Raw genomic sequence first — 22,037 nt, 5'->3', positions numbered from 1 at the left:
AATTCCCCCAAAGTCAGTGGGTAGCTACAAACAGCCCTACAGCTAACACCATGATTAATGATGAACTATTATATATGAGTCTAAGAACAAGACAAGGATGGCCATTATAACCACTTCAATTTAACAAAGCACCTGAATAGCCACGACAACTTTGAACAACAATGCTGGGGAATTTAAACTCCCAGATATTTGTATTAGTCAGCGTTCTCTAGAAAGAAAGAGCCAATAGGATAAAAAGAGAGAGAGATGGGGTTTATGCAATTATGGAGACCAAGAAGTCCCACTTTATGCTGTCTGCAAGCTAGAGAACCAGGAATGCTGGTGGCATAATTCAGTCTCAGTCTGAAGGCTCAAGAACCAGGAGCTCGGATGTCCAAAGGCAGGAGAGATGGATGTCCCATCTCAAGAAAGGACAGGGGAAAATTTCTTTTCTTTCACTTTTGTTATCTTAGGGCTCTCAATGGATTGGATTGGATAATGCTCACCCATGTTGCTGAGGGTTTATCTTGCTTACTCAGTCTGCTGATTTAAATGCTAATCTCCAAATGCAAAAGGCTAAACAGTAAAGCTTCTAGAAGAAAACTTAGGAGGAATATATTTACGTTCTTAGTAGACAATAATTTCTTAAATATAATGCACCATGAAGCAACAACCCTAATGCACATATATACACCCGTGAAACCACCATCCAGGTCAAGATGTGGGACAGTTCCAGTGCCCCAGCAGTTCCCTCATGCCCTTCCCAATTGACAGTCTAGTTAAAAAAAAAAAAAAAAAAAGATGGGGCACTGGGGTGGCACAGTCGTTTGGGCATCTGACTCTTGGTGTCAGCTCAGGTCATGATCTCAGGGTCCTGGGATCGAGCCTCGAGTTGGGCTCCGCACTCACTGCAGAGTCTGCTTGAGATTCTCCCTCTCTCTCTCTCTCTGCCCCTCCCACTCCTGCTGTTTCTCTTTTTCTCTCTCTAAAATAATAAATAAATAAATAAATAAATAAATAAATAAATAAATAAATGAGAGGGGGCAAGACTTGAATAGGTACTTAATAAAACAGGATGGTATTCAAGTGGCCAATGATCATATGAAAAAAAAATATTCTCCAGGTCATTACTCATCAGGGAAATGTAGATGAAAACAACAATGTCGTACCTCTACAACTTCAAGAGAATGGCACTAATGGAAAGGACTGACAGTACCAAGTATTGTATCTGCAGCACTGGAATTCTCAATACTGTAAATTATGTCAATCACTCTGACAAAATGTTTGACAAAATCTGCACTAAAAAGCTAAATCAGTGTAGTTCTGGAATTTCTCATTATTATACATATATTCTAGAGAAATGACTACATATGTCTGCCAAAAGACATGCATCAACTCATGGCAGCTTTATTCCAAATAGCAAAAGAATCAGCCTCAAAGTCCATCAGGAGTAAAATGGACATATACAACTCTACCATATTCATTCAATGGGATTCTACCCAGCAATGAAAAAGAACATCCTATGCTTGCATACAGCAAGAATGCATGCATCCCACTTATTTAAAGAAAAAAAGACAAAAATCTGTTGTGTGATTCCCATTTACTTAAAGCTTAAAAACAGGGGAAAAAAATGAATCTTTGGTAGTAGAGGTCAAAATAGTGGTTACTTTGCAGAGAGAGGTTGACTGGGAAGGAGCATAAGGAAGCCTTCTATGCTACTTCTTGACAGTAGGGACCTAAAGAATTGTCACCGTAAAACCTGACTATCACTGACTATTATCATCCACAGACATGATGTACAGATGGCCTAGCCTCAATTCTGACTTTCAGTATCCCTGGGGGTGGGCAGAACATAATTTGAGCTATAATGCTAGCTGTGGTAACATCTGGAATAGCTAGAGTTCATGGCAGTCCTCTTTTTAGATTTTACAGGTGACAGCTAGAAGTGAGCGTTGCTCACAAGAATGGATGCTGCACCTCTTGAACTTGGTTGAACTGAAGTTTGTTTCAGGAGGCAACCCTTCCAATTGTTTTGGCATTTTAAAAGCTCGATGATTCTTGGTTTGATGCTCTGTTTTCTCCTTTGAAGTGAAAAACCGCAGTCGGCATTTGGAACACTGAAAGACTCTTGTTTTGGTGCCTCCAACAATGATTCATGTAGAGTATGACAGCTCTGAAAATGTTGAGACAGAATGGACAAAGCAAATTCTTAGTGTTTTCATGGCATGTTCTGGAACGTGTTTCCACATTAGCAAAGGCTGACGATCTGTAATTGCAAATCTGGCACACATAGGGCAGCAGGCTTGATTGTCCTTCATGTGCTGTAAGAGAACCTGATCTGTTTTGAATGACAATCCGCAAACTTTACAGACAGCGGAGGGTTTCTGGGTGGTGTGTACACTTTCAATGTGACATTGCAGCTGGAAGGGAGTGGGAAATCGGGGGTGGCGGTGCTGGCAGGTGGTGTGGCTTTCCCAGCTGTCACCCTTCTGCTTCTCAAGTTCGAAATGGCTCCTCACATGGCTCATAAACTTGACATTCTTTAGAACTTCTAAACAGCTGAGGCATTTAAAGGTTGTGTGAGTCTTCTGTTTTGGCTGCCTGTCTCCTTTAGGTTGCCCATAGTAAAAGTCATGAAGTAACATGATCAGATTTTCTTTCTTAGGATCAACAGTCTAATTTTGACTTGCTAGACTAAAAAGTCTGGTTTTTCCAGGCTTTTCAAACTATTTTTTGTGTGTGTGTCTAGATCCATAAGATTGAAATATGTCCTATCATTTACATAAGCCCAAGAAAATAATGCTCCATTCTGAACATGGCTTAATGAAGATGGGACACGTTTTGAGGTTGTGCTCATGCTCACTGTAGGAGAGAAATGGCCACAGCTGAGGAATGTCCTCCTGGGATTCCATCACTGAGTTTAGGTCTTCTGGGATTTCCACTGTATAAATTATATTGGGAGCGGAAAGTTGCTTTGAATTGCAAGGACTTCTCCTTGCCTCCTACAAAAAGTATAACTCCAAGTAGACGGTGAGATAGGGAGAGAGCAAATCTGAGGGACTGTGAGGCATGACCTGTAGTGAGCTCATTTTAGAATCAGGTTTAGATGAAGGCTCAAAAATAATAGGATGATCTATTACTCTCCATGCAGATTGGGGTGGCCACTATTAGGGCCCATGGGTCATGTGGTTTGCGGGCTGCAATGCACAAGCAGGATCTTGACTCCAGTAGCCTTTCTTTCTTTTGGAATATCATTCCAGGGTCACTCTGTTCAAAATGTTTGAAATGACTGGTTTGGAATTTGAAATTGCTCTGATAAAGAGAATTTCTGCATCTTCATTTACATGTTCCACTCCTACTAAAATCAGCTCAACATCTTCATTTTCCCTGTTCCTGTGTTTGGATTCTATGTTCTTCTCTAGTGGTTCTGGCACTTGTTTGTCCTCACATGACAAGGAAAGACCTGCCATTTTACAACTGCTTTTTGCCTGAAGAGGTCCCCTCAACTTCCAGTGCTTTCTTTTTGTAAATTACTATCTGAATAAAACCAATAGTATTTACTCCAAAACCCAAAATCATTGCCTATTTAATCCTCTCCTGAAATGCTGAGATAACTATTAGCATCCTTATTTTACACCTGAGAAAACAGGCTCCGAGTATTTAGGTGACAAGATAGTCCTAGAGTTACCTCTCCAGCCCCCCAGGTCTCCAGCAATTGCAAGCTCAACATGCCCTCTTGCAGGGCCATGACTAGGGTGAGGCAAGTGAGGGTTTGGGGCACAATATTTAAGGGCAAGAGTTAAAGAGGCACAGGTTCAGCATCTCAGAGCACCTGCCTCCTGCATTTTAGCACCCTAGGCATCACGCTAGCCTCCCCCTACTCCCAGGTGTACCCTCTGGGATATTTAAGATCTCTAGCCAATCTTACCAAAACTTAGACCCTAAAAAAAGTCTTGCTCCTCCTGCCGTGTTCCTTTTCTGAGTAAACACTCCTAGTCACTCAGTTCACAAACTTTGGAGACATCCTTTGTCAATCTTTCCCCCATACCCCACAGCCAATCAATTAGCAAACCCTGCCTGCTCTGTTTTCCAAAGATATCCAGGACCCGACCACTCTCTTCTACCCCTACTGCCCCCTCCCTGATCCAAGACACCACGTTCTCTCCCTGGATCATGACTACAGGCATCTTATTCTCTCCCTGGATCATGTTTGAAGATACCATGTTCTATCCCTGGATCATTGCAGAAGTTTCCAACCTCATACCTCTTTTGTCATATCTCCCCATAGCATCCCCAGTGCTCCTGTTAAAATATGTAAAAGAGCTGGCAGGCAGTCTTTTGCTTATAGAACTCCAATGGCTTCCCAACTCACTCAGAAGAAAGGTCAATGAACACAAAATGTCAAAAAGAGCCCTAGGCCTTTGGCCCATACCCACCAGTCCTTGTCTTTTCTGCCTCTGCTTCCCTCCACTGCACCTACTCCGTGAGTCTCAAGGCACCACACCCCATACTTCCTCAAGACTTTTGTGGCTCGCCCTGCCTTGAATGCTCAGATATCCCCATCCTGGCTCCTGGCCTCCTTCAGGTCCTACAGCTTCTCAGCAAGGCTTCCCTAACCATGCTATCAAAAATCACCACCTCCCCCAACTCACATCCCTACTCACCCCCAACGCTATTTCTCAACTTAGTACTTATCACCTGCCTAACACCCAATACAGTTGACCCTGAACAACATGGGTTGGAACTGCACAGGTCCACTTATATGCACATTTTTTCAGTAAATACGGCAGAGTGCTGTAAATATATTTTCTCTTGCGATTTTCCTTTTTTTTTTTTTTTAAGATTTTATTTTTAAGTAATCTACACACCCAACGTAGGGCTTAAACTCACAACCCCGAGTTCAAGAGTCACATGCTCTACTGACTCAGCCAGGTGCCCCTCCTTATGATTTTCTTAATAACATTTTCTTTTTCCTAGCTTACTATATTATGAGAATACAATATACAATACATGAAAATACAAAATATCTGTGAGTTGACTGTTTATACTATCAGTAAGGCATCCAGTCAACAGTAGGCTAATAGTAGTTAGATTTGGGGGGAGTCAAAAGTTTACACAGATTTTCTACTGCGCAGGGAGTTGGTGCTCCTAACCCTTTCCATGCTGGTCAAGGGTCAACTCTATATAAATGTATCTTGCTTTTGTTTTCTATCTCCACCCAGTAGGCGGAGGGAGGAAAGGGACTTGTGGTTCCTTTACTGCTGTATCCTAAGTTCCAGACATCCTAGATGCCTAGCATACTGTCAATGCTAAATCTTTGCTACACAAATAATTAGTAGCTGTTATCAATATGATCACTTATGTGTACAATAGGCCCAAACCCACTAATTCCAGGCTCTCCAAGCATTTAGTGAAATCCAAATCCAAATGATTTAACATTATCATGCAAGGGAAACATTCCAGCCAGTTGTAGGGCTGGGTATGTGTAGTTGTAACAAAAGTTTTCTGAAACAATGCCTTCCCTGTAATGGATATGCAACCTTCTATGCTATTAACAAATTTTATCGATGCTAAGGAACAGTTAGTGTTTCCATTTTCCCATTTCTGAAATAAGACTGCATCTCATCGGTGACATTTAATAGTTTGTTTGGCAGCATATATTCTTTGTATTATAGGGTGATAGGAGAAATAATGTTGTGTCTTACAGTTGATGGCATCTTAGATTCAATGAAAAATTCTAATTTTTTTCCATAAGCTTATTGTGGCCCATTAAATTTATTTTGCAATTCACTAATAGGATGCTAGCTGCATTTTTGCAAATGGTTTAAGCCAGGGATTGGCCCACCTCCTGTTTTTGCATAGCCAGTGAGCTAAAATGGCTCATTTTTAAGGTTTTTTTTACTTTATATGTGTATATATATATATATATTTTTTTTTTTACTTTATATACATTATATGTTTTAGATATATATATATATCATGTCATATATATATATATATATATTACACTTATTATGTACATACTACATTTTTTTTAAAAACTTGGGTTGGGAAGACCCAAAGGAATATTTTGTGACATGTGAAAATTATGACATTCAAATTTCAGTGTCCACAAATAAAGTTTTATTGGGACACATCTGTGATCACTGGTTTAAGGCTACTGTCGGTGGCTGCTTCGGCACTACTATGGCAGAGTCCAGCCCTGCAACAGAGCCTGCATGTCTCCCAATGCCTATAATATTTACTATGTTACAGAAAAAGTTTGTCCACCCATGGTTTAAGAGAAGCAAAGTGGAAGATACTTATTAGTATCTTATTAGTTCACCAGTCCCAGGAGTGTTCCAGATGATTCGGTGGGCCTCCATATTTCCCACTCTGGGCCGCAAGGGAGGCAAAAGCTGGAGCGTCCTTGTTTCTGCTTTCCTGAGAAATTTCCCTCGCATTCAGCTGCACCAAGTCGTGCTCCAGTGGAGCTCTGACCTTGATCTCCACATGCCTTTCTGAGTGAGGTCTGATCAGGAGATCCCACCCCTTTTATAAGACCATTAAAATCCAATCTATAATATCCAAATGCGGCTCCAGTTAGGTTTCCGAACATCCTGTTTGGATTTTCGGCTGATGACCAGAGTGATTGCCAAAACCTTCGATGCAAATCGCCCCCACCCTTTCTGATGGCTGAGTAATATTCCATTGTATATATGGACCACATCTTCTTTATCCATTCATCTGTTGAAGGGCGTCTTGGCTCTTTCCACAGTTTGGCTATTGCGGACATTGCTGCTATGAACATTGGGGTGCATATGGCCCTTCTTTTCACTACATCTGTGTCTTTGGGGTAAATACCCAGTAATGCAATTGCTGGGTCATAGGGTAGCTCTATTTTTAAATTTTTGAGGAACCTCCACACTGTTTTCCAAAGTGGCTGTACCAACTTGCATTCCCACCAACAGTGTAAGAGGGTTCCCCTTTCTCCACAACCTCTCCAACATTTGTTGTTTCTTTCCCTGTCCATTTTGGCCATTCTAACTGGTGTAAGGTGGTATCTCAGTGTGGTTTTGATTTGGATTTCCCTGATGGCTAATGATGATGAACATTTTTTCATGTGTCTTAGCCATTTGTATGTCTTCTTCAGAGAAGTGTCTTTTCATATCTTCTGCCCACTTTTTGACTTGATTATTTGTTTTTTGGGTGTTGAGTTTGAGAAGTTCTTTATAGATCTTGGATACCAGCCCTTTATCTGTAGTGTCACTTGCAAATATCTTCTCCCATTCTGTGGGTTGCCTCTTTGTTTTGTTGACTGTTTCCTTTGCTGTGCAGAAGCTTTTTATCTTGATGAAGTCCCAAAAGTTCATTTTTGCTTTTGTTTCACTATCTTTTGGAGATGTATCTTGAAAGAAATTGCTGTGGGAGATGTCAAAGAGGTTACTGCCTGTGTTCTCTTCTAGGATTTTGATGGATTCCTGTCTCCCATTGAGGTCTTTCATCCACTTTGAGTTTATCTTTGTGAGTGGTGTTAGAGAATGGTCGAGTTTCATTCTTCTGCATGTGGCTGTCCAATTTTCCCAGCACCATTTATTGAAGAGACTGTCTTTTTTCCATTGCATGTTTTTTCCTGCTTTGTCAAAGATTATTTGACCATAGAGTTGAGGGTCCATATCTGGGTTCTCTATTCTGTTCCATTGGTCTGTATGTCTGTTTTTGTGCCAGTACCATGCTGTCTTGGTGATCACAGCTTTGTAATATAGCTTGAAATCGGGCAACGTGATGCCCCCAGCTTTGTTTTTCTTTTTCGATATCTCCTTGGCGATTCGGGGTCTTTTCTGATTCCATACAAATTTTAGGATTGTTTGTTCCAGCACTTTGAAAAATGTCATTGGAATTTTGATCGGGATGGCGTTGAAGGTATAGATTGCTCTGGGTAGCATAGACATTTTAACAATGTTTATTCTTCTGATCCATGAGCATGGAATATTTTTCCATCTTTTTGTGTCTTCTTCAATTTCTTTCATGAGTGTTCTGTAGTTCCTAGAGTATAGATCCTCTACCTCTTTGGTTAGGTTTATTCCGAGGTATCTTATGGTTTTTGGTGCTGTTGTAAATGGAATCGTTTCTCTAATTTCTCTTTCTACTCAGCCATCAGAAAGGATGAATACCCAACTTTTACATCAACATGGATGGGACTCGAGGAGATTATGCTAAGTGAAATAAGTTAAGCAGAGAAAGTCAATTATCATATGGTTTCACTTACTTGTGGAACATAAGGAATAGCATGGAGGACATTAGGAGAAGGAAGGGAAAAATGAAGGGAGGGAAATCGGAGGGAGAGATGAACCATGAGAGATATGGACTCTGAGAAACAAACAGGGTTTTAGAGGGGAGGGGGGAAGAGGGATTGGTTAGCTCGGTGATGGGTATTAAGGAGGGCACGTACTGCATGGAGCACTGGGTGTTATACGAAAACAATGGATCGTGGATCACCACATCAAAAACTAATGATGTATTGTATGGTGACTAACATAACATAATAAAATTTTAAAAAAGAAGAAGAAGAAGAAGATAGCAGGAAGGGAAAAATGAAGGGGGGGAAATCGGAGGGGGAGATGAACCATGAAAGACTATGGACTCTGAGAAACAAACTGAGGATTCTAGAGGGGAGGGGGTGGGGGGATGGGTTAGCCTGGTGATGGGTATTAAAGAGGGCACGTACTGAATGGAGCACTGGGTGTTATACGCAAACAATGACTCATGGAACACACATCAAAAACTAATGATGTAATGTGTGGTGATTAACATAACATAATAAAATTAAATTAAAAAAAAAAACAAATTGCCCCCACCAAGGAAAGAATGTGGGTGGGGCTTCAAGGCCAGGTCCAGGGGCTGCCTGCCAGGTTGGAGGTAGGTGGTGGGAGTGCCCCCTCCTCTCTCTGTCCTCCCAAGCCCCACCACCTTATCTCCAGTTTAGCTGGGTCTTGAGCTATCAGGCGTCAGCAGGGGCAAGGGAAGGGAGTCCACACAGCTATTCCAACAGAGCTCAAGCTAAAGGAACCTAAAAGGGCACATGTCTTCTTCCAGGCGCTAGAAGTTCTCACAGATCACTCCAGCTAAGGAGAACAAAAATCTGTCCTCTCTCTCCCTGTCCCCACAGACAGCAAGGGGAGCTGGTCTCACTCCACAATTGCTCAGGTGGTCTGAACTAGAAGAATCAGCTCCCAGGGGATGCCCAGGAGTCCCCACTTTAATCCCAAGAGCTTTTTCTAGACATCAGCCCACTCCTTTCTGAATCCATTTCCAAGGATCAAAGGTCATATGCTGGTTTGCTCTGGTCACCTCTCACCCTCTTCACTCTCCCTTCCCTTAACATCTTCTAAATTGAATCTCAGGCTATCCCTCCCGATGGCCTTATAGCCCTCTTTGACTACCGATTTCTTCGGGGAAGGGAAGGCTTCAAGCTTCCCTGATAGCCAAAAAATATTTGTATTCCCACTCCTTCCAGTGCATCCAAGTCACAGAATTAGAACAGAAATCCAGTTTGCTAATTAAAATGTTCTAAAGTGCCATAACCTGATATGACTTTAAAAATACTTTCTTACCAAACCAACATATTGTATACCTTAAATTTACACAATATTATATGTCAATAAAGCTGGATAAATAGATAAATAAAACGTCATTATGTGTAAATGTGACAAATGAAACTCAAAGTGGCATTGGAACAGAGGGTCCTTAATCTTGCCTGGGAGCTGTGGAAGAACTGCCTTTCGGGCTTTTCAAGTAGCCCTGGGCATTTCCAGTAGGAAAGCAGGGTTAAATGAAGTGACAGGTTTCCACAGTAGGAAAGTCTCAATGGTGAGAAATTCCTCCTGGACCCCCCATAGGTTCCTAGTACTTTGCCCTGTCCCACTCTCTTCCAGCCACACTGACCTTTTTGCATTAGGACCTTTGCACTTGTTCCTTATTTCTGGAATATTTTTCATACAGACACCCTCTTGATTCTTGTCCCATATCCAAGTCTTTGTGGCAGAGCTGCTTCTCAATGGAGCCCACCTTGACTACCCTATTTAAAATGCCCACTCTCCCCCACCTAGAATCCCCTGCCCTGTTGCCCTGCTCTATGTCCTGTGCATCTTTCCATGGCTCTCATCCCCTTCTAATAGACTATGTGATTACTAATTTGTTATGCTTATTGCCTGCCTCCCTTGCTGGAATCTGAGTCCCATGAAGAGAATGACTTTTGTCTGTTTCATTCACTGACCTATATCAAAGACCTGGACCACAGCAGACATTCAAGAATATTTATTGAATAAATGTACATGGATGGATTTAGAAATAGATTCAGCCATTCTAAAGGATTAGATGGTGCTCAGTTTTATATGATTTCTGCCTGGTGGCAATGCTGGTGGTTGCCATTTCTGTTTTCCAAGCACAGCATTGAAATTTTAAATTTCTAAAATGTTTGAAAGTAATGTTTAAAGTTGTAAAATATGATGAAGCCAAATAAAGTACATCTGTGTGGTTATTTGGCCTGTGAATTATCAGTTAGGCACTTCAAACCTAAAGATATGTTAATTTGGGCACCTGGGTGGCTCAGTTCTTAAGCATCTGCCTTTGGCTCATGTCATGATCCCTGGGTCTAGGGATCAAGCCCTGCATCTGGCTCCCTGCTTGGTGGGAAGCTTGTTTCTCCCTCCCACTCCTCTCGTGCTGTCTCTCACTTTCTCTTTTACAAATAAATAAATAAATAAATAAATAATCTTTAAAGAAAAAAAGGTATGTTAATTTAATTTAATTTTTTTTAAAATATTTTATTTTTAAGTAATCTCTACAGCCAAGGTGCGGCTCAAACCTACAAGCTCAAGATCAAGAGTTACTTGTTCCCCAGACTGAACCAGCTTCGTGCCCCAAGACATGTTAATTTTATAATTCACTAGTTCATAATGTAGTCAGTGGTACCATGTAAGGTGGGATGATGTGGAATAATAGGGTCCAAAACTCTCCATAGAAATCCTTCTGGTGATTTTAGTAGTAGCTCAGTCTCGGAATCAGCCCAAATCCCACCTCCCATCGCCCACCCCTAAAAGTGATATTTTAGGTTATCACTTTTGTAAAGCCATTTAATCTATGAGGATTAAGCCTGTGGTTTTCATCCTATCACACATTAGAATTGCCCAGGGAACTCTTAGAAACACACTTGCCCAAACCAGATGCTGGCCAATTAGATTAAAATTTAAGGGAGTCCCTTTACAAACCCTCAACAGCCATGTGCCCTCCACCTGAGAAAACACCCAGTGGCTTTGGGAGTTCCTTTTCCCACTTCCACCTAACAGGAGAAAGGTTTTCCCTGCACGTTTTCAGATTCATTTTAGCGTGCATAGCCCAGGGTGTCAAATCCTCCGTGGGCAACAATCAATGTGACAATTTGAAACAGAGGTAAGAACAGGAATGCCACCTCTAATGATTGCACGATAATCCTTTTGATTTGGGGCATACAACCCAGAAGACATTCAAAGGAGTAAGTGAAGCTGCTATAAGAAAACCCCTTCTATCCTCATGGACTATTTCTTATATATTTTTCAACATTTCCGTCCAGAAAAACTAGAGTGGTGATTCTCAGCAAGGGGCAATTTTGCTCCTTAAGGGGCATTTGATCATGTCTGGAGATGTTTTGTTTTGTTTTTAAGATTTTATTTATTTATTTATTTAGAGAAAGAGAGCATGCAAGTGGGGGAGGGGCAGAGGGAAAGGAGAGAGAATCTCAAGCAGACTCAAGGCTGTCTCTCATGATCCTGAGATCATGACCTGAGCTGAAATCGAGAGTCGGATGCTTGACCAACTGAGCCACCCAGGCACCGCTGGGGATGTTTTTTGACTGTCATGGTATTTTGATTATCACTATTAGCATCTAGTGGGTAAAGATCAAGGATATTGTTAAAACATCCTACAATACTCAGAATGCCCTCCCTACCACGACCCACCACCACAATGAATTATCCAGCTCAAAATGTCAATAGTGCCTGGGTTGAGAAACCCTGGTCCAGAGTGAAAGAAACTGCCCCCCTCCTTCTCTGCATGATGTCCTTGGCAACCTCTTTATAGCAAGGAGTCAGCATTCCTGACCAAGTGCTAAGACAGTTATCTGATAAACTTTAATAGGACCAAAATGTATTTTTGAAAATTAGTCATCCTTTCCCTGAGATGACTGCCAGTGAAGTTATTGACATTTAATCTTTTCCTTTTAGATTTGGTGTTAACGATGGTGATGACTAACTATTCTATTTTCCTACAAAATGTTCCTAACGAGAGTGAATCTTTGATTTGGCTTACTTGAAACCTTTCTGTTTGCAGCAAGACTGTAATAAAATGTAAGTGCTTGTAACTAAATCATGTTGAGATTTTCTTTTCTTTTAACAGAAATAAAAGCTATTTTTTTCCAATAAGATTTTATTATGTCTAAAAATTACCTGTAAAAACTTATAATATATTTACCTGGTTTTATCAATTCTGTATTATTAATAATTATATGATAAATCAATAAAAAAAACATTTGGGCCTTATGCTTCCAGGAAATTATTTTTTAAATTTCAATATCAATTTATAAATATGAAAAATAGAAGAGCATACAGAGACGGTAAACAATAAAAGATTTTCAAGCATAAAATAGACCATGTTCTATAAAATCCTATGGGGGAAGTGGACTAGAAAGGAAGATTAAATGAGAAAAAAAACCAGTGTAAATGTTCTGTCCATTACTAAGAGCTCATTCTCATATTTTTTAAATGGATGATGGTGAATATCAGAACCCTATGTTATTTACATTCTTTTGGATACATGTAAAAGAGTGATATTAACAGTTTGATTTACTTAAAGTGTCCATTTTTATTTTAGGCCAGAAATTACATCCTTTACAGGGTTAAACTTATGATGAAAAAAATTTAGATGTCTACTTTAAAATGTTTGGTGATGAATATAGATTTGCAAAAATAGTTTAGGGGAAAAGAAAAAGAAATGACTACTTACAGGTTTAGTTCCATGCCTCTAAAAGATTTCTCAAACCTCAGAATCACCTGGGACACAGTCAAACAGACAGATTCTAAGGCTGCATCTCACACCAGGGCCAGGGGAGGGGTCTGGGAGTCTGCATGTTCAATTTTTGCCTCTTTTGATTCTTAAGAGAGAATACTTTGGGCAGCTTTGATCTCTCCAGCATGATTAAAATATTCATACACCCACTTCTTCAAGGGAAGCCCAAGGGTGTGTTGAGGGTCAAGAATTCCTTTTTCCCTCATTGATCTGACACACTGAGCACCTATTTCAGGACAAACATATTGTTGGGTGACCTAATAGATAATTTGAAGTTGGAGCTTGAGCTGGGAGCTTCTCCTCTCCCCCTCAGAGTCTCCAGGAAGGACCTTCATCTCCTTTTCAGGGGCTTCTGGATGTCCAGCAATGTTCAGGAAGGCTGGGATATGTAAGCAAAGCCCAGGGATCTGGATCCAAACCTCTCAATTTGAGAAGCACTTTTGAATAACCTGGGCTGTGCTTCTTAAGTGTCAATGAATCTAAGGAATCACCTACAGGTCTTGTGAAAGTGTGGATTCATGTTGAGTAGTTCTGGGTGGAGCCTGAGAGTGTGAATTTCTAACAAGCTCCGAGATGATGCCCATGCCTCTTGGCTGCAGACCAAATATTGAACAGGAAGGACTAGGGAACTTTTAAAAGTACTGATGCCCTGGTTGGTTCTGTTGATCCTACTCAAAAATGTGAGGGGAAATACCTGTGTTCTAGCCATCTACTGTAGCTAAGAAAAGGAAGAAAAACAAACCAGAAGCCATATAGCAGAATGGTCTGAAATCTAATCACCTGACATACAGAAGGAACTTAAAATGTTAAGTTATGAATAAGCAAGAAAGCTTAAGTTCAATCTGCTCTGTGTACACTAGGAGAGTCCACTGAGGGAAGTGACTATTTATCCGAAGTGGTTTCCATGGAGAAAGACGGGACGCCTTCTGCAGACTGGGTTGACAGAAGACCGACTTATCAGAAGGAATTTGGGCCTGTAGGCAATAAAGGAATGTGAGTAGGGAGAGGGCCGGAAAGAGGGAATATGCTATTCTTTAGTTCTCTCTACCTCCAGGAGCCTCCAAAAAATGAGCCTTGGGCACAACGATTCCCTGGAGTCAGGGAAAGGAATGTCTGGTTTTGATTTCATCAAAGCCTGTCACCATAGGGGCTGCCTGTCACCAGTCAACATCAGGACACTTCTGGGCAGCATGCTGGGCTCAGGAAATTGCCTACTCCCACCTTTCCTTCCATAAGTAGTCCCATAGCTAAAGGAACCCAGCTCATGATCAAAGGAGGCAGCTCTTTTACCTTAACATTGTCGCTGGGACCCAAGGTCATGATAGTGAGGGTGATATATGGTCATTTTGATTATCCACCACCAGGGAGGGCTGGGCGTCTCAGACAGTCTATGAACTTTGTACCCAGAAGGTGAGGTCCACAGGACTGAGGGGCTTCCTTACATGCAGACAAAAGCTATGTGGAAAGTGGTCTCTAGGACACGGCCCAGGGAGGCACCGCTGTTCATTAGGACACTAAACAGAGTGGTCAGACTTTTTTGCCTTTCTCCATCTCCAGAGGAGGTCACGGCTCTCCAATGTTCTCACAAACTTTTTTCCTCCTACCCTCTCCCTGGAGAGACTTGGCTTTCGTAATCAACGGCAGTGCCTTTGGCTTCCTCATGCTTTTGTTCTCAGTTCTGTTTTGTCTTGTTCTTGGAGTAAGAAATCACAGAGGGATGGTTTCCCAGCTTAAATGCATGGGTAGGGCACAGAGGCATCAAAATGCACAGGAAAGAGACACACTAAAAAATTTAGTAAATGATGACTTATATCACATGCTTACAAAACAGTAGGGAGATATTAATTTCCAGGGCATTCCTAGATGATAAATTACTGCGGCCCCTGTTAGCCCCAGCTCCTTCAGTTGCAAGAAAGGGGGAGATAGAGGGAGTTCCCAACTCTAATGGGTACCCCCAAGGAAGAGAACCTGAGAACTGGTCCCAGCAAAGTGCTGTGATGAGCAGGTTGAATTAGTTAAGTCTTAGCACTGCAAGGTTGGCAGAGAAGCAGGCTTTAGGGAAATGCTGTCTTTCTTTTTTTAGATTTTATTTATTTATTTGACAGAGAGAGACACAGCGAGAGAGGGAACACAAGCAGGGGGAGTGGGAGAGGGAGAAGCAGGCTTCCCGCCGAGCAGGGAGCCCGATGCGGGGCTCGATCCCAGGATTCCGGGACCATGACCCGAGCCGAAGGCAGACGCTTAACAACTGAGCCTCCCAGGCGCCCCTAGGGAAATGCTGTCTTTACCAGGTGGGTTAATTAAAAAACTCCAACTTACAGATGAATCATGCCAAGGAGAAAAACTCCAAGTTAAATCAAACACTGAAATCCTGAAATTGGATGTGACTCTTTCTTTGGTGATTGGGAATAGATTTCAGTCAGCCTTTGAATAAATACTTTATCTTGTACACATTTTTATTAATTTAAATACAAAACAAAATAAAACATGTTGGCGGGATCCTGGTGGCATAAAAGCAGGTTTACAACAATGTCTTCAGGGATAATGCAGTGTGCCTTAAGAACCACTTTTCAATTAAAAGTCATACTTATATATGGTTAAAAATAAAATCAAACAACACAAAAGATCATTCATCAATTGTAAAGTCTCCCTCCTGCCCAAGACCACAGTTACCTGCCACCATTTCCAAAATAAACTACTGTTAGGAATTTCTCATGTGTCCTTCAAAGCATATTATCTGCATCTGGACACATACTTCCCTTCTTCCCTGATGTTTTATGTAAATAAGTTTGCATACCCTGCATCGAAATGGTGTCTTATTAACATAATTTAACTGAATGATTTCAAGTTGGATGGGGATAAATCCATCAGGGAGCTTGATGATTATTGTCATTTGATTTCAAATATTCAGAGGCAAACAGGAATGCACCTTATCTTCTGAGGAGTTTGTGGGGAAATATTACAAAAGGAGGCACGAGATCCTTCATTAACACAAAGGCTTGGGTGTCCCAAACTCAAAAGTCAAAGCAACTTATGTATAAATATCAGAGGATGCTGTTTGGACATACCTGTATTTGCTGGTTGTATATTTCTATTAGAACGGTTTCTAGGGCACCGGGGTGGCTCAGTCATTAAGCGTCTGCCTTCGGCTCAGGTCATGATCCCAGGGTCCTGGGATCGAGTCCCACATCGGGCTCCCTGCTCGGCGGGAAGCCTGCTTCTCCCTCTCCCACTCCCCCCTGCTTGTGTTCCTGCTCTTGCTCTTTCTCTCTCTGTTAAATAAATAAATAAAATCTTAAAAAAAAAAAAAAAAGAACAGTTTCTATTCCAAGGCTTTTCCAAAAGTGGCTTATAGTGCCCTAAGGTCCACATACACCCTCAAGAATGACTGAGTTACTAAAAACCTCATCAGGAGCAGGAGACATTGTTGGAGATAATAGTATCAATAATAGCAATTAATGTTTATTTAGCACTGACTATGAGCCGGGCACTGTTATTGGAGCTCTATGTGTTTTATTTCATTTAATCCAAATCCCAAGAAAGTGAGTATTATTATCATAGCCAGATAGAGACTTTTTAAAATGGAAATGATCAAGATCACACAATAAATAGCATCCAAGCTTTAAAGCTAGGCAGTGAGACTAGATCCTAAACTCTTAATTCCTCTGGTACATCTTTCTTTTAACACATTCTCAAGTGCCTATGATCTGCCAGACATGATGCCAAGTTTTGGGGCACAGAGGTAAAAAGTAACTGCCCTCCAGATTGTTGTGGCTACGAAAAGGAATAATGAATGCAAAAGGGTTGGGGTTTTTTGTAATTTTCTTTTTTTGTAATTTTAATTTTTTTCCAGTTTCATTGAGATATAACTTACATATAACATTGTATAAATTTCAGGTGCACAATGTAATGATTTTGACACATGTCCATTTTGAGAAATGATTATCACAATAAGTTTAGATAAACATTCATCACCTCAGCAGAAGCTTTTATGCTATTGTGAGAGCCAGCTTTCAAGACGGCCCCCAAGGATTCCTGTCCCCTGATATTCAACCCTTGTAGAGTGACTTCTCATTATGAGCAGGGCACCAGCAGGATATTGTAGAATGATGGTGTGTGATTTCCAAGACTAGGTAATAAAAGACATTGTGCCTTGCTTTCTTGAATCACCTGCTCCTGTGGAAGCCAGCCAGCTGTCATGTCATGAGGACATGAGCGGCTCTTTGGAGAGGTCCACATGGCGAGGAACTGAAGCCTCCTGCCAACAGCCAAGGGACAGAGCCATCCTGGAAGAAGAATTTCCAGCCCTATCAAGTCTTCAGATGAATAAGCCAATATTTTGAGTGCACCCTCATAAGAGACTCTAGGACAGAAACACCTAGCTAAGCCACGGTAATTGTGAAATAAGAAATATTTATAGTTATTTTAAGCTACTAAGTTCTGGGATACTTTGTTTTATAGCAATAATAACTAATTCAGCTGTGCTTGTCACGTTTGGTTCTCAATTATTATTATCACTACCACATCGCTACTATTATTATTCACCACCACATCGGTGCCTTGTTATAGAAAACAAATTCTATCCATTGAACTGTTTTTTGCCCCTGCTGAATTAAGCTGGCGGTCAAGGGAGAAAGTGCCCACTGGAGTTTTTGAAATGACTGGAATCATTTCGGCAAATATCATGTATTGGTTTGCCAGGGCTGCTGTAACAAAATATCACAGAATGGATCAATTAAACAACAGAAAATTATTTTTGCACAGTTCTGGAGGCGAGAAGTCCAAGATCAAGGTGTCAGCAGAGTCGGTTTCCCCTGAGGCCCATGTCCTTGGCTTGCGGATGACTGCCTTCTTGCTGTGTCCTCTTGTGGTCTTTCCTCTGAGAGGGGGCGGTCTGTGTCCTAATCTCTTCCTCTCATAAAGACACGAGTTCTATTGGATTAGGTCCTATCCATATGACATCATTTTACTTTAATTTCCTCTTTAAAGGCCCTATCTTCAAATAGAGTTGCATTTGGAGGGACTAGGGGTTAGAACTTCAACATACAAATTTTGAGGGGACAGAATTCAGCCCATTAGAGTATTCAACTTGAAAAAGTCAGCAATGTAATTTATATTATAGACTGGCCTAATTTTTCACTTAAGTGACTAATCACTTTTTTTATCATGAAAAACCAAGTTCTCTCAAGAAGCCTGAAGTGTTGGGGCGCCTGGGTGGCTCAGTTGGTTAAGCGACTGCCTTCGGCTCAGGTCATGATCCCAGAGTCCCAGGATCGAGTCCCGCATCGGGCTCCCTGCTCAGCAGGGAGTCTGCTCCTCCCTCTGACCCTACCTCCTCTTGTGCTCTCTCTCTCACTCTCTCTCTCAAATAAATAAAATAAAAAGCCTAAAAAAAAAAAAAAAAGCCTGAAGTGTGGTGCAGCTAGCTTGGTTAACAGAATTCAGCTGCTTCCAATACTTGATTTTCCTCATCCTCAGAGAATGAAATCAATGGTGAATTATAGAGTGTATTCTATACCTACCTAATCTCCGTGCAGCACTGAATAAGGAAAAAATACTTTCTAGTGCTGAATGCAGCTGAAGAGTGAATGGAAACTTATCTTCCAGTCAAGATCACTGTCATCCAAGCTGAATACTCAGTGTTTGAGCCTCCGAGAGACACTACACTCATTGACTTTGTATCTGAGAGAGCACTTAATATGATGATCACTAGAGGGGGCATATTGAACATGAATAACAAAATTACTTGATGCATCCTCCATATACTCGTCCTTGGAGTCTCCTTCTTCATCAGCGAAGTAGAAATAATATTCAGAATCTGGACATCAATTACAATGCATAGAGTTGGGGTTTTTTTCCCTCCCACCAAACATTTCTGTGAAACCAGCACGGTGTCCTGCAATTCAACTCAATTCTGATGCTATCTACCTGGAAATAGAATCAGATCCCACAGGTTAAGGGTCTGGTCCCCCAAGACTGCCCCTTTAGATGCCAGTCTCAAGTCCAGGTTGTCACCTGTGCTTCTGACTGGCTATAAATCAGAGGTTCCCATGACCTCCTCCTTGAGTTTGATTCATTTGCTAGAGGCCCAGAGAATTCAGGAAGCCAGTTTACTCACTCGATTGCAGGTTTATTATAAAAGGATATAACTTAAGAACAGCCAGATGGAAGAAATGTATCAGGTGAGGCATGGGGGAAGGACACGGAGCTTCCAAGTCCTCGAGGAGCACACCAGTCCCCAAATCTCCACATGTTCACCAACGTGGAAGCTCTCTGAATTCCATCTTTTTGGGTTTTTATAGAGGCTTCAATACAGAAGCATGATTGATTAAATCATTGGCTATTGGTGATTGAACTCAATCTCCCACCCTTCCCCTCCCCAGAAGTCAGGGGTGAGACTGAAAATTTCAACCCTCTAACCACATGATCGGCTTCACAGGCAAACAGCCCCCATCCTTAGATGCTTTCCAAAAGTCACCCCATTAACATAACACAAGACACCTTTATTGCTTTCACCACTTGGGAAATACCAAAGGTTTCAAGAGTTCTGTGCCAGAAAGAGGAACAAGGATTTATATTTTCTTATTATAAATCACAACATCATATATACTCAAGAGGAATGATCTTGGGATTAAATGAGGTTGTGCTCAATAAATGGTAGCTCTTACTCCACACTAAAAGTTCTGGAATAGGGGAGATAGTATCTCAGACTCTCTTTTAATCCCCTGGTCTCTGCTGTGTAGGTTGTGTTTCTAGAAGTTGCCATAGTGCAGTCTCAGGAAAAGGGAAGCCTTGAGGGTAACCTTAGGTGGGAGGCCAGCTTATGGTGGCTCATAATCGCACCCATGTTTCAGCCTCACTAATCCATTCCTGAGGCCATTGTGACCTTCCAAGTACTGCCAAGGAGGCAACCGTATTACCTTATATCCTAGGTACACCTGGTACCTAGCACAGGATCTGGTATATTAGAAATGGTTAATGAACTTTTGTTTATTTGGCTAATGGTTGATTAACCTTTTAGTATTTGTTATTGTATAAACGAGCAAACCAGCACACATTTTATCACATTTCATATTCACTCTTTCTACATCCTTTGGTTTGACATCCACCAACTAGGACAGGCACCCTACTGTGGAGCATGGGCTCCTTGCTCAGTGAGCTCGAAGGTTTGTTAAGCAATAGCAGTTATATGTCAATCAGATTTCATCTCTGCCCTGTTCCATTTTGGCCTTTTTAAAGGATTATATAGAAGCATTTCTCTACCCCTCAGCTAAAGCATTGGCCAAATTGAGCTAGGAGGAAGGAAGAAGCAAGCATAGCGTATGATTCTTTACCTAGGAGTAAAATGAAGAAAATACGGATCCATCTCGTCAAAGCAAGATAGGAGATTGTTAACCTTGAAATAAAACTGTCAGTTATTTGGGGGATGAGGGAATAGGGAAAATGGGTAAAGGGGAGTGGGAAGTACAGGCCTCTAGTTATGGAAGGAATAAGTCACAGGGATGAAAGTTACAACATAGGGAATATAGTCAATGGTATTGTTAATAGTGGTGTGTGGTGCCAGATGGTGTGATGAGCACAGCATAACAAACAGAGTTTTTGAATCACTGTGTTTTACCCTTGAAACTAATATAACACTGGTCATCAACTATCCTTCAATAAAAAATAAAAATATTAAAAAGAGGGGCACCTGGGTGGCTCAGTCGTTAAGCGTCTGCCTTCGGCTCAGGTCATGATCCCGGGGTCCTGGGATTGAGCCCCACGTAGGGCTCCCTGCTCGGCGGGAAGCCTGTTTCTTCCTCTCCCACTCCCCCTGCTTGTGTTCCCTCTCTCGCTGTGTCTCTCTCTGTCAAATAAATAAATAAAATCTTAAAAAAAAATTAAAAAGAAAGAAAGAAAAAAACCTCAGGTATTTAACTGGTGAAATGGGTTTATTCAGGAATAGCAGAGAACTGTAATTCACAACAAAGAAGTTGTGGCCAAACCATAGGCAAGTCTGGAGAACAAAGCAGAGGACCGCTCTTTTACAGAGGAAAGGTGGGCTGGGGGCTGGAAAGGGTTATTAGAAACAAAAAGTCCATCAGAGTAAACTAGCATAGTGGCTTTTCATTAGCTGAGTTGGGACTGTCACTCATTGGCTGAGCATCTTCCTTCTTCCTGTTGCGGTAGTGAAGCATCCTCTTCTTCCTGCTGGGAACAGAAGGTAGGTCTCTTCCTGTTGGGTCTGCACAGGACTCCTTGGTAGGCAGGAGAGGTCCCCTTTCTGGTCACCAGACTCCATTTTAGTGAGGTTTCTCTTTATTAATTTTCAAAATATTGAATAGCCTGTGGACTAGAATAAGGCTGTGTAGGTGCTCACCATGACCATGAGTGAGTGGCACCTGCAGAGGTCTGACAGACCCCAGGATCCACCAGGCCCTTGTGCATTTCATGTGAAATCCACACTGACATCTTTAGGATCCACACACTGTTGATGGCCTGCATTTCCACAGTCTACCCATGACATAGACGCAGGGACCCTTGTCCCTGCTCTTTCTCAAGACTGGAAGATTTATTGAAGAAAACATTGAAGAAAAGTCCTGTGGATAGTGGCTTTGTGCTCCAGCCCTCTGACGTCCTGCCTCATCATATTTTTTTTTTAATTTTTTTATTGTTATGTTAATCTCCATACATTACATCATTAGTTTTTGATGTAGTGTTCCATGATTCATTGTTTGTGCATAACACCCAGTGCTCCTTGCAGAACATGCCCTCTTTAATACCCATCACCAGGCTAACCCATCCTCCCAACCCCCTCCCCTCTAGAACCCTCAGTTTGTTTTTCAGAGTCCATCGTCTCTCATGGTTCGTCTCCCCCTCCGATTTCCCCCCCTTCATTCTTCCCCTCCTGCTATCTTCTTCTTTTTTTTTCCTTAACATATATTGCATTATTTGTTTCAGAGGTACAGATCTGAGATTTAACAGTCTTGCACAATTCA

At 41.5% G+C, this 22,037-nt stretch overlaps 1 pseudogene and 1 gene segment (V, D, J or C); one reads left to right on the top strand and one right to left on the bottom strand.

The window, feature by feature from the left end:
• Positions 1 to 22,037, top strand: part of LOC118531230 (immunoglobulin lambda variable 5-39-like) — a 416,407-nt gene that overhangs the window by 136,915 nt on the left and 257,455 nt on the right.
• On the bottom strand, positions 1,899 to 3,727 carry LOC118531233 (zinc finger protein 280A-like; annotated as a pseudogene).

The sequence above is a fragment of the Halichoerus grypus genome, chromosome 13 (genome assembly GCF_964656455.1).
Source record: "Halichoerus grypus chromosome 13, mHalGry1.hap1.1, whole genome shotgun sequence".
NCBI lineage: Eukaryota > Metazoa > Chordata > Mammalia > Carnivora > Phocidae > Halichoerus > Halichoerus grypus.
The sequence above is the reverse complement of the archived record's forward strand: the minus strand, read 5'-3'. Positions and strand labels throughout refer to the sequence as shown.